Below are 25,751 nucleotides of genomic sequence, written 5' to 3' on the forward strand. Positions count from 1 at the left end.
TCCCTTTAAATGCTTGTGTTCTATTTATAGAAAAGGCAAGCTTTAGCATTACTGAAATAATGTTAATCTGAAATAACCTGCTATTTCTTGTAGCTTTTTAACGGAGACATGCAGAAAAACAGCAATAAGAGCTTCATTCTTGTGTAGACCCTTACTAATTTAAGATCACAATCTTTCTGATATGATCCCATGGCAAAATACTTCCTGCAAAGAGCTGGTCATGCCAATCAGTCAGAATCATAGAATCATAGAATAGTTTGGGTTGGAAAGTACCTTTAAAGTTCATCTAGTTCCAATCCCCCTGCCATAGGCAGGGACACCCTCCACTAGACCAGGTTGCCCAAAGCCCCATCCAACCTGGCCTTGAACACTTCCAGGGATGGGGCATCCACAGCTTCTCTGGGCAACCTGTTCCAGTGCCTCACCACATTCATGGTAAAAAAAAATCTCCCTTATATCTAATCTGAATCTACCCTCTTTCAGATTAAAACCATTACCCCTTGTCCTATCACTACAGGCCTTGGTAAAAAGTCTCTCTCCATCTTTCTTACAAACCCCTTGAAGTATTGAAAGGCCACAATAAGGTGTCCCTGAAGCCTTCTCTTCTCCAGGCTGAACAACCCCAACTCTCTCAGCCCATCTTCATAAGAGAGGTGCTCCAGCCCTCCGATAATTTTTGTGGCCCTTCTCTGGACTTGCTCTGATAGGTCTCTTTTGTGCTGGGGACCCCAGAGCTGGACACAGTACTCCAGGTGGGGTGTCACCAGAGTGGAGTAGATAGAGGGGCAGGATCACCTCCCTCGACCTGCTGGCCATGCTTCCTTTTATGCAGCCCAGGATATGATTGGCTTTCTGGGCTGCAAGAAGATGCATCGTCCTAATGTAGAAAAGAAGTGTTTCTAAAAAATGGTTGCTTTTGTCTTTCTAATATTTTCAGAAAGGCATCACAGAAATTCTTCTTATGCAAAATATGCTGCCTTCTCACCATTTGCTGCCTCGCATATACCACATAAGGACTTTATGGAAAATCAAACAGGACGTATGAGTGTGTCTAATCTACTGTTGGTCTTAGTTTTAAAATATTGTGCTGTCTGAGGAGTGACTACTATTTTTTTCTTATTTGATTTCTTCCAAAGAGATAGTCATGAAAGAGGGAATTCTCAGGATAAATATTGGCTATTTTATATACAGATATGCCTTTGGTAGAATTATTACATCCTGTTTCAGAAACAGGAGTGGAAATTTCCCCTGTGTTTGTATCTGTTGAAGAGCTCTGGAAGTTTTATGTTATGGACAAGAAAGAATTCTAAAGAAATCTCGTAATACTTGTACGCTCATGAATAAAGAACCTTGCAAACTAGGGCAAGCATGCAAAGTTTGCACTTAGCAGTATGTGAAAGAATACGTAGCAGAATGCAAAACAAGAATAGTCATTTCAAAAGAAAGAAACTTTGAAAAGGTCAGCATATATGCTTAACAAATGCCACTGTCAAGGGCACATTTATGAGAGCTCTGGCGTAAGAAAATAGAATTTTCGTGGACAATGGAAAATGTGATGATTTTTTGTTTAAGAGGGGCATGATAGCTGATAGTTTGACATTACAATAATATCTGAAATTACATCCTGAACAAAATCTTTCATATTTATATGAAATGACATACCTTTGATCCTGCTGTGACTGGGATTTTGGTTGTGAATGTCAGTTGTGTGAGAACCATGTGGTATTTCTTCACTCATTAGTTCTGACTAGGTGATCTCACTTTCAGGCCACAGTGTTTAACAATTTTAAACAACTATCTTTTCCACACAATTTTATTTGAGTTTCCTCAAGGTGATAATGAAATCTATCTGTTTGTTATTCATGGAACAAGATAATTCAAGAAATGCTCTTGTGGGCCAGACTAACGGTCCATCTATCCTGCTGCTTATTCTATGACAGTGGCAACAGGGCATGAAATTTAGGGAGAGCACATGGGCCTCTGCTTTCTGTGGTCCATTTCCCTTGTACTCCCTTGGCATCCATTGTTTTGGGATTTGTGATATTAGAGGGGACATCCCCACTGTACCCTTCAGTATCTGTTTATGGACCTCCTGTCCATGAATTTGTCCTTGACCCTGAATTATCTGGAAGTTAATACTTTTGGTATTGCGGTTCTGGGAGTGAAGCTGTTATGTGTTTGCATTTCTGACAATTTCTTGAGTTTTGGTTTCTGAGCACCAAGGAGGATGAAAAGTATTTGTAATGACTTGTGCTATAGTGAATAACTGCGTTTGGATGAAATCTTTGCCCAGTTGTCCCCTGTCATAAGGAATTTTGTCCAAACCCTTGTGTCATGTGAAGAATTGTTCAAATGTTTATATGTAAACAGGATTGGTGAGATGTGAAAAAAAACCTTCATGAGTATGAACTAGCCAAAAGCTAAACTCCCGAGATATTCAGTCCAGCCTGTTACTTGCTGCAAAACTTCTGGGATAAACCTATTTATCTCTACTAGCACTTCACTCACAAAGCAAAGAAACACTGGTATAGTGGTAACACTTTGTTCCATTGTATAGCTTATATTTGGAGGATTTAAGGTAAATTCTTAAGATTCAACAGTAGTCAATTTTTAAATATTAATCCACTGTGAAACCATACAGTATGGTAACTACATTGATTTGTCTATGGAGGTGAGGGAAAGTATCGACTTTCTTCTGATTTTAATTTGTTCTTTGTGAAGCAAAATTCTGTAGTTGTTCCATTGGAGAAGATAATGATAGAAATATGTATTTGTGCTTGTTTGCTTGTTTTTAATGTTCATCTTTTACTTTTCAAATGTTTCAAGCTTCTTGCTTAGATCATATAATCAAGGAGCTTTGATACAGATGGATCACCAAAAAGCATCCTACCTACTTCCCCAAGTCTACATCCTTTTATTTATGATTGATCAAAATTCAGCATCTTGTTTTCGCGTCTGAATGTTACGACAATCTGATTTCCTAAAATACCTGTTGCTCTTTCTCCTGTTCTAGCCTAGAGTATCAATTGTCAAACTGTAATCCTGTCAAATCATTACACAAGCACTTGACTTTGAGGCTAAATTGTGCTACCTCTAGTTACTGTGGGTTTTAAAGGTGTACTAGAAGAGCTCTTTTCAATATGCAGTTCAAAAGTACTGTCAATTTGCAATAATCCAGAGAGAACTTGACAACTCAGAGACTGTGAGGAATAGAAACAGGATGGAAGCCTGAAAACCTAAAGTTATATCTGTAGTTATGATTACTTCTGATATTATCTGATACCTTATGATTTTTAGAAAGGAAATGAAGGAGCTGATTATATTTTAAACCACAAAATAAGTTGTTCAGTTGATCCAGTATAGATCTCCAACTGAGGTTTTAGTTTAGACATGGTCAGTGAAGAGTATTTCTAGGGCACAACAGATTTCATCCAGTCAGAATATCTAAAAATAGATCAGATGAATCATGCTGTAAAGTGTGTCTCTGATTATAAAGGGGGCCTGTGGTGACTAGCTCAGAGGTGCTGCTTAAAACTGGGTAAGATTAATTTAATCCAAAAAGACTGAGACACCAATATGATATGTCCATAAACCATGTTTATGCCATTGAAAAACATATCAAGTTAGACCTTTCAGGTAGTGAAATAAAACTATTAATGCCTCCATGCAAGGCACTGCAACAACCTCCCCAAGAATACTGCCTAGCGTTCAGAGCGCACAGGTGTAGGGAGCATGAACTTAGTTGTAAAAAACAGGGAAAGGCTAGTAAAATGAATAGCAAGAAGGGATTATTGTGAGGATACTAAAAGCTTTATTTCTCTTCAATAAAATAAAGGCCAAGAGAAAAGATACGCTGCAGGGAGAAGACAATTGCAAGCAAAAGAGAACAATCATTTAATCTGAAGAACAGAGGGGGGACAGAAATAACTGGTGGAAAATCAGACTGAAAGTTAGAAGATCTCTAGCCATCAAAGCAGTAGCATTCTGGAGAAACCTCCCAATAAGGAGGTCAGGTTTTGGTTTTCCACACACGTCTAACTGTTTGCAAGGTGGAAAATGATACATTTATGAAAGGGAATGTGAAACACGGTTGCCTCTGATAGCAGGAGCCTGGACTCGATATGCCACCACTTTGATCCTAGAAGGGGATGTGTATGCATGACTGCACTTATTGAAGTGACAGTAATTATGCTGTAGATATGCCTATACTATCAATGTGAATATGTTGTGGTGCTTCTTTAAACTTGTAATTAATACTAATTGAGCTCTCAGAAACTAAAGGGTTCCTCATTTAAAAGCCTATGCATTTGCTGAATGTAACAGCAGTTTACTGACTTATCCCACTTCCTGAAAAACTCCAGGTTAATGAAAAGAAAGCACTATATGTGATCTGTTGATAACAAACAGCTCAGAGGGTTTCTTACTGCATAAACTAATAGCTTTTGCCAGAATAGTGCTTCTGCTAAATGTGCTTTCCCTTGGTATTATATTTATTGTACTAGAAATGTGATTAGAGATTAATACTTTTCCTAATAAATTCTTCTAAATGCAACTTTGTGTTTGCAGTGAAGATGTTAGTACAAATGAGCAAAATTGTAGGTTTTGTGCATAAATTCAAGCTACATGTTTTCCAACAATCCACAAAGAGAAAAAAGAATGTTCAGGTGCTAAAATACAGTCTAAAATATGAAGTTGGTTGCCACTTTATAAAAGTAATAAAATCATGACTTTATTTGCATACATAGCTCAACACAGAATGTGCAGCCAGCAAGAGAGCGCCCCCAGTTTGTAATGTGACAGAAGGCTGTGGGGCCTGCAAGAGAAAAGAGAGGTTGGGGCAGTAAAATAATTTACCTTCTTTGCGGCCTGCTCCCTGCCTGTGTCCACTGCAGCCCGTGGAAAGGCAGGGCCTGAGGGCAGGCCCCCTGCTGCTCTGCTGTTCGGTTGGGCCGAGTCGGGTGAGTGAGGGGCCAGGCACCCTGCCTTGAGGTACCGGCTTGTTTTGTTGCTTGAGCTGCTGGTGTGTGACAATTCCCATCAATGTGTTAACCTGTTGAAGTTCATCAAGCCTTGGGAACAAAAAAAAAGTTTCCTTTTTTTTGTCTCTACTTTGTAATTATGGGATATCATATTACGTGTTTCTTTGAAATGGGGTTAATTTTAAAATAACCAGGTGAAACTCAAGAGACTCAGCTAGTTTATTGTGCGAGTCCCGTATCCTTGTTCTGATGCACTGCGTCTCTTCCAGGTGTACAGCCACCCTTCTGCTTTGCAGTGGGACCGTGTTTGCCGCTTCCCAAGCCGCAGGTAAGCCTTTGAGACCCTTAGCCAAAGTTTCAGTTGCCAAGTCACCGCAACCAACCTCTGGCACGTGGTACCGCGGGCAGTGCTGCTGCTCTCCGTCCCGCGGCGGTTTTCCCAGGACACAATTAGGAGACACTCCCTCTGCGTTTGAAATGGCTCCCAAGGAGTGCAGTCATGGCGCTTATACTCACTGCACAGGGCTGCCAGGTTGTGGGGCAGCCATGGGAGCAGCTGGGACAGTCCCCTCACCAGCACGGGCCAGGCGAGGTGGGTGTCCCCCAGGCCGGGCCCAGACGCTGGGCCCCGCAGCAAGGCCAGGCTGGGCCCTGCTGTGAGGGAGGCAGGGTCAGGCCCGCTGCGATGGCCCCCAGGCTCGCTCTGGTGGGGATGTAGCTCAGCACTGGCAACACCAGAACTGAGTCTAAAATCTCAACACCATTACATTTGATGGGAGTTTTGACATCGTTGTCTTCACTCAGGTGAAAATTTCCCTGTGAGTTTCTAAGCAAGGTTAACTGGCAACCTTCTCACTTGTGGGAAGGCTGGGATCACCTTGATGTCATTCAAAATATTTTTCCTTACAGATGTGAGTAATTGCTTCATGCCTTTCATGGAGAGTGATACTGTTTCAAATCAGAATGTGCCATTGGATCATATAGTTTAAACTCTTTTAAGTTTTTATATTCTGTGCCGTGTACTCCCTTATATTTTGTCTTTGAAGCAGGAAAGGATTTATTTTTTATTTAATCCACTATTTATCTTCATAGAAAGAGTGATTAATTCCTGAAACAAACTGTCAAAAATTTTGCCTTTTACCTAATTTAAATTTGACTGGCTTTAGCTTTGAGCCATTGTTTTCTGCTGGCACTTATAGATGGTAGTTATTTTCCTATAATCACTGCTACATATTTGTTCCAAGTCAGCTAAAATAGATCTGATATCTCTTAAGACTTACACTGTAACATGTATTCTCCAGTATTCAGTTTTTGTTGCTCTTCCTTCACCTCTGTCTATTTTTCCCAGATCCTTTTCAAAATATACAGGAATTTCTAAACATTACTGTAGGATTACTAGTGATATTGCAGCTGGAGGAAAAAGCAGTTGTCTGTAACTCCTACTTACTGGCCCTTTGTATGGCACAGGGTCGCGCTAAACTTTTTATGCTGGGACCTTATGTTGAACGGTAGATCCCTCTGCTTCCTCTGCCCACTTCAACAATGACTCATTCAGTTTGTCTTTCTGATCTAAAAAGGGTTTTGAGTGTGTGGTTATTCACATGGGTTTGCATTCTCCACTTAAAACCATTTTGGCTGGATTCATATGAAAAATTCCGTAGTACCTTTACTTCTCCTCTTCCTTCAGATGTTAGGAGTAACTTACTTTTACGCTGGATTCTGCTCATACTTCCAGCTGATGTGAATGTACGATCTCAGAAGAATATCAAGCTATAATGAAAAGTTTATGAAAAAGTCTTTTGAATTATACTGCATCTAGAGATTGTCTTCAGTTCAAATGAACTGAATGATTTGCGATGTCAGGCATCTAGTACACATCCATGTAAATTGGACTTACATTTTTGGTTTATTGTGGTGGGTTGGCCTTGGCTGGATACCAGGTGCCCACCAAGCCGCTCTATCAGCACGACAGGGAGGGGAGAAACATAAGATGGAGAAAAACTCATGGCTAAAGATAAAGGCAGTTTAATAAAGCAAAAGTGAAAGACTGTGCATGGAAGCAAAAGAGAAACAAAAGTTTTATTCTCTACTTCCTATCAGCAGGCAATGTCCAGCCACTTCATGGGAAGCAGGGCTTCAGTACACGTAGTGATTGCTCCGGAAGACAAACATAAGTGACAAATGCTGCCACTTCCTCCTCCTTTTTCTTAGCTTTTATTGCTGAACACATGTCATATGGTATGGAATATCCCTTTGGTCGGTTTGGGTCAGCTGTCCTGGCTGTGTCCTTTCTCAAGGTCTTGCCCACCACCAGCCTACTGGAGGGGGAGGTGTGTGTGGGGGGAATACTGGAGAGAGAGACAGCCTTGATGCTGTGCCAGCGCTGCTCAGCAGTAGCCAAAACACTGGTGTATTACCAACACCTTGCTAGCTACCCATACAAAGGTCAGAACTCAGAGGGCTGCTATATACCTGAGATCAGTTTCTTTTCAACTGTCCTTGTTTTCTCTCAAACTTTTGTTTGTCCATAAAATCCAGATTTTTTTTTTTTTTTGCTTTATTTTTGTGGTCTTTTCTTTACATCACTGTACTTATTTGTTTTGTACATCTAGAGAAAATTTTGGTCTGCTTTGTCCTTCTACCTAAAAACTAAAAATCATGAAACAAAAAAGGATCTGAATCTGTGCTTGTAGGATAGTGGAAGCCAGCTGTCCAAACAGACTGTGTGTTTGGTCATAAATTTATTGAAAGATGAGTGTGTTTTATTAATAAGAATGTACGTTTTTGATATTTTCTTTGCAGTTGGCATAGAGCTGAATATAAACCCACTTAATCATTCTGAATACTAATATTGGTAGAATAGGAGTGAAGTCCTCTTTTTATAATATATGACATTTTCTTCTGGAAAATTTCTTTCAAAAATAAGGAGAAGTTAAAGAAATAAAAGATGAACAATAATCTTTGGCTGGAATCTATGGATGAGTCGCTGCTAAAGCTGGATATCCTACAGAACAGTCCCTATCCACTAGATTATATTATTTTTATAGTGCCTGGACTGTGCTGACAAAAACTCTCCAATTCTTACCAACAGAAGCAATTGTTAGCTCCCACATTAAAGACAATTTGGCCTATCTGTAATATAGCGTGTGCTGCCTGCAATATTTTTTAGACAAAACCCTGAATTTTTCACAAGTCATATTTTTGTATATATAGGCGTTGTATATTTTTGTCAAAAAATTACGGACAAGATGTTTTCCATTTTTTTTCCCTTCGTTGGAGTCCTTTAGTAATTTTAATTATTAACATATATAGTAAAAGTTTAAGTTTATTATGCAATTGAAAGTTACCCAGTCATTTCTGTTTGGGAATTATTCTTGGAAAAAGATAATGACTGGAAACAATGCCTGTATTTCTCAAATTTGATAAAATTACAGTATACTGAAAAAAATAACAATATGGGATGATCATGGTTTTTAAAAAAAAAAACTTGTAGGATACACTGATCAAAGTTGAGCTTAGCTGTTAGTAAACTTTATCCTCCAATTTGTCATTAAATAGAAGGAAACTGGAATAGTTCTACATGTTAAAAAAAAAGCAACCCAGCATTTCCCTTTTATGGAAAATCCCAAATATAAAGAATGCCATTGTTTGCTGCACATGTGGCAACCAGTCTGGTTTATATTAAGTTGAAGTTACTGCCATCTGGTGGTGAAAATAGTATTATATCACTACAGTTGGAAGAAATTTTGTTAGGATTACTTTCTCTGTGTGCATGTGAATATTGTGTGGGTATGTGTGTGTATATAGATATACACACACCTATATAGAGATAGCTATAGATGTATCTAAATATAATATTAGCATTTGGGGCTGATTTTAAAAGAACTTGAAAATATTCTATGATACAGAATGGCCTGCTGACTGAGCGATTAGTCAAGGGTATAAAAATGTGTGGAAGAAAATAAGGAAAACATAAGAGGTAGAGCAGATAGACGTGGACTGCCAGTGCACCCACACTTCTGGCCTAGATTAACATAGCTAATCATGTACAAAACTTGTCCCCAGAAGATTCCGTTGTATTTTGCACAGCTGGAGATTTTACATTTTGTTCAGTGTTTTGTGTGGCTCTTCCTATGTTAGAGATGACCACTAATTATTGTTGCAAAAACATCTGGTCTAGCTCTGCCTTAGCACTCCATTCTTTACTTAGAATTTCTCTTTGGTGCAGCAAGTTTGCTCCTTCTTGAGTCTTGACATATACTTGTGTTAACTATTGTCTGTTCTTGAAGGATCAGCCCAATAGGAATTGATTTGTATGAGTAATGCATCAGGGGAGTCTGTGGGGCATCTTACACATATAAAATTAATTAGGTTGTTTTCTCAAGGAGCTAACACTCTTATGTGAGATGTAACAGTGCAGTGAATCATAGGCAAAGTGGTAATAGAAGAGAAACTCAGTTGTGGGAGACAGTGTCAGATACCTATCTTTAGTAATAAATTGCTCAGTAACCATATAAGAATAATAACTAGTATCCAGAACTTGTTATTTCGTTGTTACAGTGTCTGAAGACTCCAAACAAGATTACATCTGCTTTACGTACAAATATTAAATAGACTTTGTCCTTGTTGTGTGCTGTGTTTTCCTCTGGTAGAGAACAGTAGTAGTCGTTCACTCTTAATCTGCAGAACAAATTGCCATTTTCTTTACTCAGAAGGCATGTATCGTTAGGTTTGTATCAAAAGTGTATCTTTAACTGGCATCTTCTTATGCTAAGAGTGAAAGAAAAGTTAGGGGGATCCAAGAGTCTCACAGGGTGTGTAGTGGCGCAGTGAAATTCCCAGTACTGCTGTGTTGTCCGAAGCCCTCCAGCTGCACACCTAGTCTCCGATGGCAGCCCAGCTTTTGTCAGCACGCAAGTGCTGAGGTTGGCTGAGGTGAGGCTAGAGGAGGCATACATGGCTTCAGTGTTGCTCAGGCTTGACTGTCTCCAAGCCCTCAGTGGTACATGGTTAATGATGAACACTAGGCATAGGACTTGAGTGGAGCTGAGGCCCCTGGACTCTGAGTCCTGCTAGTTTCAGGTCACTGAGGAGGCTCGCTTCAGGCCCTTGTGAACATCGTACCTTATGCTGAGCTGGACAAGCAGAAGTCAGTGGCAGAGTGACATTAGATTCCTTTTTAAAGGGGTAACTAAATGCTGTCATCCTGTTCTTTCTTACAAGAGGTATATTATTCTGATTACATTCCCTCCATTGTCTTTTTTTTTTTTTTTTTGAACATTTTTCCTCTGTGGAAGTCTTGGTTTGGTGAGCCAGTCTATGACCACATTTTATTTCTTTGGCTGCTCACTGGCCTCAACAGTGACATCCCAAAGAGGCCTGCTGAATGCTTGTGTGATTGCATGTTACATTCCTGTAGACCAGCTAGCTTGAATTGCAGGAGGTCACTTGGTTGATAAGATTTGGGGTTCTGCTCCCTATATAGGTGGAAATTCCATTCCTGTCCTATACAGAGCAGCTTATGAGATTCTTGGTTTATACATTTACAAAGTGCTTGGTCAAATCTGGTTTGTGTGGAAGCCATATTCTTCTTGCTCTCATAGTCATGAAAACTCTGTTTCCAAAACAACCGGTGAAGGGGCCTTACAATTTTGTGAATTCCTTCATCCTTGAATCTAATTAAGCAAAAAAACCTGATGATACTGACTTTCTGTACCTCTTTTAGATGTTACTGAATGGGTTAAGCATGGTTGCAGAAAAAGATATTTCTCATCTCTCTTCATTCTTGTTTATTTTGTTTAAAATTCTTTTTCACTTGGTTGGTTTTTGCTGCCTGTTGTAGTTTTTTGTTTGTATTTTGTCTTTCTTCTTTTTCTGAACTCTCTAGGAGTCGGAATCCTGCCCAGATAACATCTTTCAAAAGGAAAACCATTGACCTTGTAATCCTGTCATTCTGCTTTTAAGACTACATTGCACATGCAGGTGTCTGATTTCTTCATAGGTTTTAGAGGAAGCACTTTTTCATGACTTTGCAATGTAATTGCCTAATTGTTTTTCAAGGAGACAGACACTTTTCTCACAGTAAGACTCTTACTGGAAAGGTTTAACAGTAAGAGTTAGAGTGCTGGGTGGTACATGACCACATATTAAGGAAGTGCTTCAAACTCAAGCCCACAGCTTGAGCTACACAGTGCAAAGAGTGCTCTCTGACTCAGTCTCGTTTGCACAAGACAGAAAAGTGGAACAGCTTTCAGAAGGAAAATAATCCCTGGTACCCTCTTCGAGCCTTCAACTCCCAACGTAAAGTTTACTTTCTGCTGTATGACAGAAGTACCTAAGTTGATTAGCTCTTGATTACAAAACTGGCTGCTTTTTCTTTTCACCACTGCTGATAAAATGACCAGCAATTAACCTTTTTTTTGAAATCCTGGTGGCAGTGAGACGCAAGCTTTCTGGAATATCTTTTTCTTTTTGTCTGTCTGTGTGTCTTCCCCCCTCTTCCCCCTGCCCTCCGTATAACTTCATATATTTATTTGTAATCCCCTGGGATTAATAAGCAGTTTGATAGCTAGAAGGTAATAGCTTTCTGTGCTTAGGATAACAGAACTGTAAGAGGAGCTTTTGTAGTGAAATATGACATAATGCAAGACAAGGTTAGAAGGATGTATCTTCTGAACCAAAAATGACCATCTTCTAGACTGTCTGTTAAGATGGGATAGAGTTTGATGTTATATGATATGAATTATACATTAGAGTGTGGAAGGCATTGAAGTCTCTCAAATTTCAACTCTTTAAATCAATATTGATTATAGACATGTCCTTCCTCAATGAGAAGTTGATACAGAACTGAGTGAGTCCAGGTCTTTGACTTCATTATGCAGGAAGTCAAAACAGAGCATCATAGTGATCTCAGCTAGCTTTGAAAACCTATGAGGATGTGGATGTGCCTCTCCAGGAATAATCTGCTAGATGTAATATTTGCATTTGATATTTGAATCTCCATCCTTGGACGTGTTCAGGACTTGACTAGACAAGCAGCTGAGGAACCTGCTTTTAGACCTGCTTTGAGCAGGGGATCGGATTAGATGACTTCCATGCTCGTTTATTCTGATCCCATGATATGAAATCTATGCTTCTAAAGACAGGATGTTCCCAAAGAATAGAGATTGCAGTACAAGATCCTACTTCTTATCTTGAAGAAAAATGCCTTAATTCTGAGGTAGAAAATCGCTATAATGAGCTCAGTTTATGCACATTGGAAATTTTTATCACCTTTATAAAGCTTGTCTCCTCAGCCTTTCTAAGGATGGGGTGGGGTGGTGGGAGCCACTTCCTATGGAACTTCAAGTGCAAGGCACAATTCTTTTACATGGCTTTGTCTGACGCAAACATAGAAGTGTGTGTATGCATTTATTAAAACGATAAAATAAAAGAAACCTTATCAAAACATTATATTTTACACTTAATTTCCCCCTTAGGGAAAGAGGAAATGAACCAACTATGACAGACACTCTACCTCTAATAGAATACTAAATATTTTTAATGGTGCTTTATTTGCTTTTCAAAGCAAAATAATTTAAATATTTTATAACTTTCAGACTGCCAGTACCGTATCTGAAAATCCTGTGAGTTAGCAATCTGAAGATCAGTAAAATGGAAACAATACTTTCTGAAATTCTTGTGCCGTCATCTCTGGTTTAGGGAACACCCTCTCTCTGGGGTAGAAAAGTAATTTAGTCTAGGACACTAAGCAATTTTGGCTGCTGCTGAAGAAATACCTCCAGTAAAACAAACTTTTATGAACTTCATGCTGTTCTTATTCCTGTATACTGAGGGAACTTCAAAACTGAAGTTATTCAGAAGTGTTGGTTGCTAAAGTCAAGGAGTACTTTGTAAGTTGACTCATGTTTGTTACAGGTGTGGTTAGATTGCATTTGGGAAAAATCAGTTTCAATAACATGCCACCATGTTGATATTCCTTTTCCTGGTGTATTGTCCTTCCATTTAAAGAGGGATGCACAACTGGTAGGCAAGAAAGCTGACCCCTCATATATTTGAATTTAGTCTCGACTGATAATAAGCAAAGAAACGCCAATGAGCTATGTAGCGCTTAATTTTTGCGTAACATAATTTGATCAGCTACAATACAAATATCTTTCGCAGTGAGTAGCCAAGATGATAGACAACTGAGCTACAGTTATCATTCAGTATTTTGTTGTCATTCAGTTTTTGGATTAATCATGCCACAAATGCAGAGCCAGCTGGGGTCCATGTTTTTATACCTCAAATCTCAGTGCTGTATTAATGTGTTTGTATTGATTATAAAACCAGCTTAAGTCCACAAACAGTTTAGCTACTTTCATGCTGCATAGAGCTCTAAGTAGCAAGCCATGTATGAACCTAACAGGCTCCATGCAGGCCTAGCTTGAACGTTCCTACATCACTTCTCCTGGATGAGGAACACAGACAATGTATGCGGAGGCAAGTCCAACAGGTATTATCAGTTTGGACTCAATGTCAACTGTCCCAAACCCACAGTGAATCTATTTGCAGTCACTATCACTTCCTCCTGCTCCATTTCCAAAAGGTCTTATTGGGTCCGGTGTAGCAAGCATGCAAGCACTGAGAGGCAGCACTGGGCTAGAGCTGATAAACTCCAAGAGATCAGACTTGACTGCAATGCCTTTTCTCTGCACTCCCCAAACAGCACAAGAGTACTCAATAACTTGAGCGCAGCACTGAACCCACGCTGGCAGAGTCTGTTTGAACTGTATGGTGCCTGGCCCTCCAGGAAGCAAAGGCTCAGAGCAGCACTGCACAGTGATGGATGCAGAGCTTTGCTGCGTCACAGCCAGCTGTGTGGAGCTACATCTCAGTCTTGGCATTCTCTCTAAAACGATCTGTATCACCTCTCCACCATTCCCGTTCCCTCCTCTCCCTCTCCAGCCTCCCAATCCCCCCAGTTTCTGGGGAATCCAGGCTCCTGTTACCTTGGACAACAGAGAACTGATGATGCTACAGTGAAGAGGTAACTGAGTGTCTATAGTAATGCAGCATAATAATAAGATCCCTATGTTTTAAATATCTATTATTGATTAAGGATTGGCTTTAATTTTGCCTGATTTTTAGTTTTGTATCTTAATCTAGAATGGTCTTTATGCTTCATATCAGTATTTCATTTATGTACCGCTTTAAAATTGCTGAACAGAAGATACAGGATTGCTTGTAACATCTTTTAAGCAGGTTATATTACAGCAGGGCCTATACTCTCATTTTTATGGACTCTTACTTCCTTTCAGATTACTTAATTGCTTAGTGGTGTTCAGAGTGAGGATTGCCTTGATGAACATTTAAAATATGCAAGCTTTACTTTCCCTAATGTTTTGTGTTGTTTTGTTAAGGAGTTTTTAAATCTTCTGCCCCCATATTGGAGCAAATGCAGTAGTTCTCTGGAATGGAGTTTCAAAAAAATCAAAGGGAGTTCAACACCTTGTTTGGAGTGTGTCTGACATGTTGGATTCACAGCTGCATGTACATCTGCTCAGGAGGGCACTGGGGGCGGAGGGAGGGTCTGGATCCCTCAGCACCGCTACCGCTTCACATCTGAGATCCCCACGGCATGGCAGCACATCTCCCTTGTTTGAATCAGCCCTGTACTTATTCCCCAGGAAGAAATTAATCTGTGTTTAGAACAGGTGACTGGTGCCCTGCAGAGCTAGGTCCTCTTCCTGTGCCTGCCACACCACTCAGGTCATGTATATACATACTTCTGCTCAGATGGACCCCTGCCATTTATTCCTTATTTACAGAGTACTTAGGAGAGATACTTGTGGCTTCCAGTGCAGCACGTGGGAACTCTCATGACTCCAGCAAAAGAGAACAAGGGAAATGTGTTTTGAATGTACAAAAATAGGTACTCTGAAAAACATCAGTCTGTAAAAAGTTTGGTCTGGGTACCCAAAATAAACTGACCTTGATAATTTTCTGCCTGTTAAACTGAAACAATACTAAAGGCACTTTTCCACACAATGGCCTCATGTATGTATTGTGTTCTTTTAGCTAAAGTGATGAAGATTTGTGGAGTGCTTGGATAGGAGAGTATTTGCCAAGGAAACAACCTTTCAGAAATTAATAATGTCATGTTAAGTTTTAGGTGATCTGAAAAGTACCTCCACTAAAGGGGATAAAACATTGAGTAATGTGACCAAAATATGTGCTGAAAAGCTACTTACTTAGACAATGACAGTTGTCTTTTCTGAGCATTGAGTGATGTCTGTTCAGGTTATAAATTATGTATTGTCATATAAAGACTGTTTTGTAATGAGAACATAAGCCAAGACTTACTGTTCAGGATCGTTTTTTATTTTTAACGTGCTTTCACAGTAAAATATATGTATATATTAAATATATATTAACATGTGTACATACCAAATAACGAAACTTAGTATTTTGAAGCTACTTTGAGGTTACAAAGTTAAGCGTCACATGACTTATATGCCTATAAATATATGCATTTGCATATCTGGAAATTAACATGTAATATATTTTTATTTTTTTAAAATACATTTAATGTTTCAGTGCACAACAATTTTTCTTCTCCTGGGTACTATATTTGCACTCAAACTTGGATACACTTTCTAAATGTTCTGTGTACATAAATATTGTTCCAAGATCCTTTGGAGTCAGTGGTTTTGATCAACTTCACTAAGCAGGCTTCATTTTGAGAATCTTTTTAGAGCAATGATGGTTGAATATGATGTCAGATGAAAATTTGGGAGAAAACAAGTTTGTTTGATTGATGTATTTTTAGAGCTTTCAAGTCTTCAAGGAAAGTTGTGTTTCTTACTGAAAGGTTTAGTATTTTGATTTCTGAATCACCTTTAAAATTTTGTGGCTTAATTCAGCTCAGCAGAGTTGTAGTGCAATGGATGTCCATAGAATAGCATAGCGAAAGGTGCTATTAATTTATTTTTAAAGAAGTGGTGTTTTCAAAGTCATTGATATAATTGTTTTATTCAAGAATTTTCTATGTAATTATTATTGACATGGCATTCTAACTTCGCAAAACCAAAATGGAGACTGACACACAAAGTCGGTCATGAAGAAAAATGAGGAACCATTAACAGAGATGGACATTAGGTGAAAAATTGAGACGTTTTGTAAGCATTATAAGCCGTCTGAGCATCCAGTTGGCACAGCTGTTCTCACATTTTTTGTAGTTATGGTAAATAAAAATTTTGAAGAAAAAACAGCCATTTTGTGAGAGAGGTTGTGGTGGGAGACTGCGAAAGTGATAGCAGACCAAAACATCACACAGTTAAAGGCGCTTTTACAGTTGTCGCTCCCTAGCACGATGGGAAGCATGGAAAGTAACACAGTAATGTTTGTTCCAAAGTGTACTAATACAGATTGTCAGCATAGACCACTCTGGAGATCCACATCAGTGAGACACTGCCCTAGGGGGTCACCAGGGAGCTAAAAAGAAGGACAGCGTGAAATCTTGGGCTAGGAATATTATCTTTGCAGCAAAAAACATGAAGTTGAGCATATAGGTTTGTCAAAGCCAGAAAAGAATGCTTTGACATAATAGAGAAGTGATATTTTGGGAACATGGGAGAGGCATTTGATTGAGGATGTAGGTGGGAAAGGCCATGCATATGGGTGATGACATAAAGAAAAACTATCCTGCCTATGAAGACATAGAAGGAAATTCATGGGTCCTATCAGTGAATGCCAGATGTTAAAGGTTTTAGAAAGACTGAAAAGCATTTTATGGAAGGGACTTTTTTGAGACAAAGTCGCAAAATTTTGTTTTAGCCATACCCAGCCTGAGCTGATGGCCAGATGTTCATAGAGAGATAACGGAAAGGTAGTATGAGTTTAATTTGGATAAAAGGAATACTACTAAAAGATTAAATAAAATGGGGGATGGCATGAGTGTGTTAGTTGTAAGCTGGCTGTCTCCATGTATACTCTACAGAGATGAAGTGTTGTGTATGTTTGCTTTTCCACTGATGTGAGTGACATCTAGTTCATTTTTGATTGATCTGCTTGGAAGCCAGGTGGAGTTTGAGAGACATCTAATAAAAATGGATTCATCAATACTTGTTGTATAAGCTAAGAAGTATTTACACTGACTAAAAAAATATCCCTTCCTTAATGTTAGGAAGACTAGACAAGACCATTTGAGCAATACTGACTCCTTGAAGAGTAGCTGCTATTACAAAAGAAATTCTGAATAATTGCTAATGACAAAAGACATGAAATTGTTTTTAAACCCTATGGTATTTTTCCATTTTGCTTTGCAATCATCTTCATTCAGAGCTGTTGTGGAATGGTGCAGACAGTGAGATGTGGGTGAGCGCTCGGTGGCAGTTTGAAGGAAGAACAGAGCAGGTAAGTGGCAATCTGATTTCCAAGTCATTTTGTGTTTTCATGTAGATAGCCAGTCATGGTCAGAATAGGAAAATTACCTAGTACTGACATTTATTCAACCCTTTCAAATGAAGTACAAAAGATTGCTAGTTTGTTGGGTTTTTTTTTGTTTTTTTTTTTCCTGGCGATGTTAGTGTAAATGTTAGAGAAGAGTTGCTTGTCTATTTTCAGCAAAACTAATTTTCCAGATCTGAGTTCTGCTGGCTTCAGTTATTGGAAGTGCATACCAGATAACCACAAAAAGCACAAGAATTCAGTGTTTTATAAGAAATCAGTTAGTATTCATTTAACTGCATTTGGTTTCATTTAACTGTATTTGAAAACTTTGAAGCTGAGGCCGATAGAACAGCACTAAACTTTGAATCTTGTTCGTCTGTATTAAACATATATAAACTATATATAAACAATTGGGCTTACTTTTTTTCCTCTCCCCCCCTCCCCGTGCCCAATAATGATGGCAAAATATCCAGTCCTGGCAAGAATAGGAAGATTACTTCGTTCCTTGTTATTGCTTGGCTATCTGATTCATTCTCAGCATCCAAACAAGTCTGATATTCCACTGTAGCAAAGCAAACGAGAGTCTCAGCTGCTCCACTGATGTTTCTGTGTTCCTTACGTTTAAAGAGATTTTCAGTGTAGTACCTTAGAAATAACTTAAACGAGTCTGTATAAGATGTCAATTGTACCTAAACCCTTTTTTTTAATTTGTTGTGTCACTGTGCTGTGATGTGATATACAATTTGGTGGGGTCACTTGCACCCTAGAGACCGCTCCTGGCATTGGTTATTGCAGGAGTCAGCCAACTGCAGTCACCTGCAGTAAGAGAGAGGAAAGGACTCCTGGATGTTCTGCATGTGGGCATTAAAGACATAAATACAGAGACTGACTGAGTGGCATATGTATTCTGGATCACTACATTTAATGAATATTGTATAGTTCCAGTTTTAGTTTTCATCTGTTCCCCATCCTTTGTCTCCTCAACTTTTTTTGTATATGTAGATGGCAAACGTTGTCCAGAGGGGCTTTGGAAACATATCTCGTCTTTGAACTCTTTGTTGAGTACAAGATGGTCATCTGAAGCTGAGTGTATTAAAGCTTTGAGGATACGGTGTTTAAAAAGCATAGGTAGGAAGAGTGCTGAAGAGGCAGAACTAAAATAGCAAATGGGATACTTCACTCAAATCAAACAGTGAAAACTTGAAACAGCAATAATGACAATCATGGCAAAACTGCTGTTTAGAACTGAACATCATTAGCCTGGATAACCAGGAGTAGAAATTGAAATGTAGAAACTACATAACTGCATGAGATTGGGAACAAAGAAAGAGCCTTTTTATTTTATTTAAATCGTTGGTATATTATTGATGGGACGCAGCTAGAAATCACACAGAGCGCTGGTGACTGCCAAGACCATTCCTGAGGGAAAAGATAGACCTGAGGCAGAAATTCATTGTATGAGGGAAATAAAAGAGACTAACCATCAACTCTCGATACAAATGTTTTTAAAGGCCTCTTAAAGCACTCCAGCAGTTTGCTGTGTGCTCCATCTTCCAGACTTTCAGAGCAGACTGGGGGTTGCCTATTTGGCATTACTTAAGCTATTTGTGGATTTTTTCCCCCTGTTTACACTAATCTACAGTACAGAATTACTAGTCCCATTTTATCCATGTACAGAATAGGCAGAGAGAGATCTTCAAAAGTGCCCAACTTCTATCAGAAAAGGTTTTGGTACCTTGCTATTTTTTGTGGATCTGGTCCAGTTGATAAAGTGATCTGGGCTGGAATGAGGGATTCAATCTACATCTGCCATGTCAAGGCTAGTACCCTAACTATTAGGAACTCTTTCTGAATTTTTGTTGTGTTCATCATATGAACTTTCTGTAGTTTCAAAGTGTTGTAATTGGTGTGCCATTGTAGCCAATTGATTTGGCAATTGTTTTCTAGATGGATTTCACTAATGTATACAGTAGAAATTTTTGCTTAAAGAATTAATTCAAGAATATGTCTAGACATGAATACAGAAAAAAATTCCGATAGAATAATTTTTCTAAAAGCAGACTTTACTATTTTCACGTTCTTAACGTTGTCCACCTCAATTTTTTATTTTTTTTTTCAAGACAGTGTAATGTTATTCATGATGAAAAAGGTGGAACTACCTGACATTCCAATAAAAAGTTGTATAATGTAGACAGCTTTTTTGATTTGGAGAATAAAGAAAAACTTTGCCACACCTTTATTGTCTGTGCAAAACATATTGTTAAACTGTTAGATGAACATCTGAATCCACTTTAAATTCAGCATGGGGCCCTTTACATTAATGATGCCTTAATATTTTAAGTTTTCTAGGGCATTTTTCCTGAAGTGTGATCATTATGGATAACAGTGATAATTATGAAATCTGTTACATTTGAAACATTAACTTATACATAATGATTATTAAAATGTCTTCTGTAGTATATGTGAATTGTAAGGATTAGTGACATAACACACTGTAACCATCTGAAAAGGAATTGCAGAATTCTAGTTTTCATTGTACATACAGTTTGTTTCCTAGAGCAACACAGCAGAACTACTACAGTTGTACTGATGCTGTACTACATTCCAGTTAGTCTGTCTTTCAGGAGGCAAGAAGGAAGGATTGAGGTAGTGTGATGAGACTTGCTGTGCAGCAGACACTATTAACTTCTGAGGCCTTTATCTAACTCAAAATTTTATCTTCATTCTCCAGCCCAAAGCCTATATAACCATCTCTGGTATGCAGTGTTTCAACCAGATATCTGAACTACAAACCTTCATCCAAACACTTTAATGCAGAGCCAAAACCAGGTGCAATTAAATCAAATGCATATTTTTAATTAAAATGTACGTTTCTGAAACTGTACAGCACAGGGACTGTGGCAAGTATACATACTTTACCGTGCAGCATCTATATATCTGTATGTTTGCACTGTGCAGAAGATACAGTCTTTTGCTTTCAGATGTGTGCATTTGGCCTATCTAATGTAAGAAAACATCTTCTCAAGACAAATACACCACTGCTTGCCTTTTGAAAAATACTCACTGAAGGCATGAAAGGGTACAGAGAATGTTTCCCCAGCACAAATTTCTTGTTACATAACTTCTTTGGCTTCAAAAATCAAACTAGCTGTTTGGTTCTATACTGGGATTTTGAACCTGCCAACTCTGACAGCTTCACATAATCATTTAACTGTTGTTCGGTGGTATTACAGCAAAAACTCTCTGCTGAGTTTACTTAAACCTTGTCCTCCAGGTGAGATTCAAACAATGCTGCTTCTTCAAAGGTGTATCTGTCAGAAATTAATGTGCAAGTCAGATTGTCTATGCGCCAATAGAACTAGTTAAAAATATTTTTTGTTACCAGTGAGAAGTAGGTAAGATTTTGAGATTATGAATAAAGAGATCAAAAGCAAAAGAGCATTTCAGGCCCTTCTGTAGAGATTTGTGAGGTTTTGTTTTGTAAATATGACAGATAAAAAGTTACTGAAAACTACATTAAAATTTTATAGTTATTTGTAAGTGAATTCAGATCTTTTTTTCTGCTTATTACTCTAAATGTTTTGTTTTGTATTCTGAAGAATGCCGGTACATCCCTTCATAGTCAGAGCTTCAGTCAAATACTTCTTACGTGTGCCATTGGGTGCATGAAGGAGGGACTTTTTATGTTGTGGCAAAATTTTCTTTTGTCGTATATTTTAATTTTATATTTAAAAGGTGCTGTAAACAGGATTTTATTTGCAGTTGTATTATATACAATCATTAAAATAGTCTAGGCAGCTTGCTTTAGATTTCAAATAAATGTTTCCTTATTTATATGTATTTTACAACACCCTGAAGTGTGATTTACTTTCAGCTTTTTGAACACTACAGAAATGAGCATGGTAATTATAAATATCAATGTCATTGTTTTAACTTTTCCTATTTTGTAATTAACATATTTAAGCTCTTCTCCATAATTTTACTTCTCCTAGATCATTTTATAAAACTGTTGGTCAGTATCTTCATCAGCATTGGTTAGTATCTTTGATATGTAAAACAACTGGAGACCAAGCCTGTAGATTTCCTTTAAAATAAACACAGGGAAAAATCCTCATCAGCCAAAAGCTGGTTTTTTGGTTGGGTTTTTTTTTCTGTTTTAAACTGACCAGTGTCTTCCCACATGGGTGTGCCTCTAAATCCCTTCCAAATTAAACACAGAAATATAAAAACAGTATGCAAACAATAGCAATAAAAGTGCATCTTATTTATTTTTTCTGGCTTTTTACTCATGATAGTCCTTAAGTGTGGCCTTCAAATCTTCTATGAGAAAGAAATGTGCTTAGATGCCCAGCCTGCTTTCTCAAGTGACCTGGATTGATTACAGTTTTAACTGTAATCAATTTATGATGGAACACTGGTTCCTAATATTCCTTGAAGATGTCATCACTGGAGGAAGCCTGATTAGAAGCCTATTTCATTCCATCAGTTTGTTCCCCCAATTCTGAGGAAAAAATGTAAATTGTAATTCAACCTGCTTTTAGAATTTTGATCTCTAAACTTATGTAGTTGTATAGCTTTTTCCCATGCTCCAAACTATTCCTTTAAAACCTGTTCCTAACTCATACAGTTACTATGTTGCCTATCCTATAATATTATTTAAATTATTATTATTTTAATGTTTTAAATAAATATCACATAATAATGAGAGGAATGAAAATAAGACCCATTCCAAGCCGTATAGATCTGAACACATAGCATCTTATGTATAAAACTCATCCATGAAATTGTTAATTAACTTTAGGAGTATTAGTTTAATTTAACTGTAATTTCTCATTGCAGCTAACATCAAAGGTATGAAATTGGTTGTAGTATTTGCATTATATATATACATGTATTTGTAGGCATACCTACAAGGCAACTGAAGGTTTCCAAGGCTTGAATTATTGTTGTTTGGGTGTTTTTCTCCTCAAATGTGCTATGATCTGATCCTGTAATATTGAAGAACAGCAGTGAGAAACAGAAGCCTTAGAAAATGTTGGTGAGCATGTAACAGAGTGGGCAAGATCTACTTCCTTACCGTGACCACAATGATTTCCCAGGCTGGTATATTAATAGAAGACTGTTGTACAGTTGCCACTAGTTAAGAATAAAATAACTTAAGATGCAGAATAGTGTCTAATATTGTTTTAAAACCTTCAAACGCTATAGCAGTAGCCACAGTCTGCTGGAAGGAGAAGGTGAATGTGCATTATATTATTGCAACTTTTTAACAGAAAGTGCCTAGAGCTGAAAAAAACAGATTGGTGTTTTTTAATGAAAGTGAATACAGTTAATCTGTGTATACTTTCATTGACAAGGTTCTGCACTTAGGAGTACAGCACAGATGGTATAAGCAATGAATACTTATGTCTGACTGTAATTGATCCTATCAACAATGACATACCTTTAACTGGGTTGTATCACTTTACGTCACATATGGTTAATTAAGTAAGAAGGGCCCAAATACACTAAGGAGATTTTTATGTTTATACTTAGGAAAACAGTCTAGACAGGTGTTAATGTAAATGAAGTTAGTACTTGTCAAAGGTGAAATTCTCCATATGTAACCCTGCTTCAGTCTCCAAATAAATACAGTTTGGCTATGTCTACGTTAGCAAGTAGTGAAGAGCAATAGGACCTGAACCGCAGAGTGAAACAGTTGGTGCTGACGATCCCACTTCCCCACCGTAGGGATCTGGGGGAGCAGGGAGGTTGCTTCAGACTGGTTCTGTTCTGGTCCCATGGACTGAACGCCCAGAAGTGACTGAAGGGCACTACTAGGTGCAGTCTTTGAGGGCATCATTTGGTTTACATTCATTCCTTGTATTTAGTACCTTGCTCTGTATTTTGGGGAGCTGCTCTTTTTTTATCCATTAAAAACAAAAAAAGCTTGCCCTTCATTTCCAACATCCTTCAACCTCAATTACAAGAGATTTGCTTGCTTATATAATTCCTCCTAGCATGCTTCCTGATTAGCCATCACAGTCATTAATTGTCTTTCATTGTACGTAGATGTCTGCCCCATGATGGTGCGGTAGAGTGTCATGTAGTACTGTTTGTGTTAAATTATTTTTTTTGCATATGCACATATTTGGATTGATCCTTAGTTGGCGAGTCTGTCTTTTGTAAAAATACTGTTGGAAAATTACATGTCCTAAATTGGCTTTTATGGACTGCACTTTCCATTGCGAAGCATACTTTCCCTTTGCTTTTTCCAACACGGAAAAAGACATGACAAACCAGAACTTTATGTGGTTCCAATTTTGGTCCTGGAGGTCTCCATAGGTATGAATTCTCTTTATACCAGCTCTAATCTCAGTATTCTACCTTGCCTTTTGCTCTACTTTTGAAACTTCCCACAACAGTTTTACCTTCGAGTTGCTGAATGTATAGTTCTACTTACACATCAGAACCCAGCGGCCACCAGTGGGTCTCCCAGAAGCAAATCTCAACCATTTTCTGAGATGCACCTGCAATAAGTGCTCTTGGGGGTTAAATGACTGCTGAACTACCTATTCTTCTTGGCTGGTCCTACAGGGATTCTTTTCTTTTTGAAAAAAGGAAAATTATTCAGGCCCTTTCAGACCTCACATGTTACCATTCTAGAAAGAAGAATGTTTCACGCCACCCAGCCCCTTCTCTATAAGAACAAAGTGGGGTTTTGTTTTCTTTTTTTCTGGTGGACAGCATTTTTTTTCCCTCCGGTAGGTTCCCCCTGCTTTCAGGCCAAAATCTTGTTTCTGTCTCTCTATCCTTAGCCCAATTGTATGTTGTGAAGGAAATATCCGTTTCACCTCTTGTGATTTTTATCAGCTTTTCCAACTTACAAATATCACAGCTGCTTGAAAGCTTTAATTTGTCACTGCTGAAACACATACTTTGTGGTTGTCATGCCTAAACTTTCCCATCCATCCCAGGTGCCTGTGTAATTTCCACGATTTGATTAGTATCATCAGTTTTGGAAGCAGAAATGTTGATGTCATTCTTAAGTTAACATCATCTTAGTTGTGATAACCATTAGCCTGCTGCCAACATTTGGCTGGTCCAATATTTCTTTGAATGTTAACAACTTCATGAATTGATATGAAAAAGTGTGCTAAAATTATGTTACTGACACCTTGAATTTAACAGTCTGCTTATTTATAAAGTGAAAACATACATAGTTGCTTGGTATGAAACTGGTTAGGATTGATTTCAGTTTTTAAATATATAATATCAAACCCATTATAATTAAGGACACACGAGACTATTGTGTAACATGGGATTTTGTGTGTACTAGACAGCATCAAACAGTAACTGAATAAAAACCCCAAACTCTTCCCATGATTTAAGAAACTGACATTAAGTCATTATGGTAATTAGTCTTGTCATGGAAGGGTTTTCTTCCAAGATAATTTACTTTTTAAACTAATTTAACACATTGAAAAGTAGTTGGATGTATATTTCTCTTTAACTTAAAGAATAGTTAAAACATTACAGAACATAGCTACATGCTTTAGAAATAAGTAAGCCCAACAAATGGAACAGGCACTTAAAGGCACATTTTGACTCCTGCTTATTGTAGACTGTTTCAGATTTAACTCTTTTATTTCCATTTGTGTTTTTATGCTTAAATTTGATGCAAAAGTTCTATTTTTCTATTTCTCTGTAAAAATATCCCACATTTTGTAAAAGCTTTTTCTAATGTTGCTTATACATAGTAACAGAATAGCAAGTATAGGAACCTAAAAACATGAACTAAAGTAAATACAGTAACAGCATTAGTTTCCAGGTTTAGTGGGATGTTTTAATATATTGTTCAAATATTTTTCAGATTGCTTCTGATCAATTCTTAATTGGACTACTCAAATACTATAAAGTATGTACTGAAGTATCTTGCTAAATCAGAGTTTAAATTAAAAGGTTTAGAAAGCCTGTTAGTAAGTCCTGACCTCTAAGTATTTCAAAACAACAATAAAAAGTCCTATATTATAGAAAACACTTCCTTTATGTTGTGTTACTGTAGGCCAAATCCTGCTGTTCTCATTGAAGAAGTAGTGTGTCTCCACTGTATGTTTCCATATAACTTAAGCAATGGTATCAGTCAGTACCCTTAGTATAGTATAACATTATTTCATAGAATCATAGAATCATAGAATGGTGTGGGTTGGAAGGGACCTTAGAGATCATCTAGTTCCAACCCCCTAAAGGGTTTTCTGAAGGATAGGTTTACATATAGTCATAAGAAGCAGAGGTGGGTAAAAAAAAAAAAAAAAAAAAAAAACAAACAAAAAAGAGAGAGACAGAGAAAATAATCTGGTA

The 25,751-nt window shown here is 37.9% G+C and overlaps 1 long non-coding RNA gene across 2 annotated transcripts in view; it reads left to right on the forward strand.

Moving 5' to 3' along the window:
• Positions 1-25,751, forward strand: part of LOC142604294 (uncharacterized) — a 234,523-nt gene that overhangs the window by 93,708 nt on the left and 115,064 nt on the right. Inside the window, exons 3-4 of one of the 2 annotated variants that reach the window (XR_012838169.1) lie at positions 5,249-5,307; positions 17,302-17,375. This is a non-coding gene — a long non-coding RNA (uncharacterized LOC142604294). The remainder of the gene's footprint in view (positions 1-5,248; positions 5,308-17,301; positions 17,376-25,751) is intronic. The other variant, XR_012838166.1, reaches the window with a different exon arrangement.

Source organism: Balearica regulorum, chromosome 1, assembly GCF_011004875.1.
Source record: "Balearica regulorum gibbericeps isolate bBalReg1 chromosome 1, bBalReg1.pri, whole genome shotgun sequence".
Classification (NCBI taxonomy): domain Eukaryota; kingdom Metazoa; phylum Chordata; class Aves; order Gruiformes; family Gruidae; genus Balearica; species Balearica regulorum.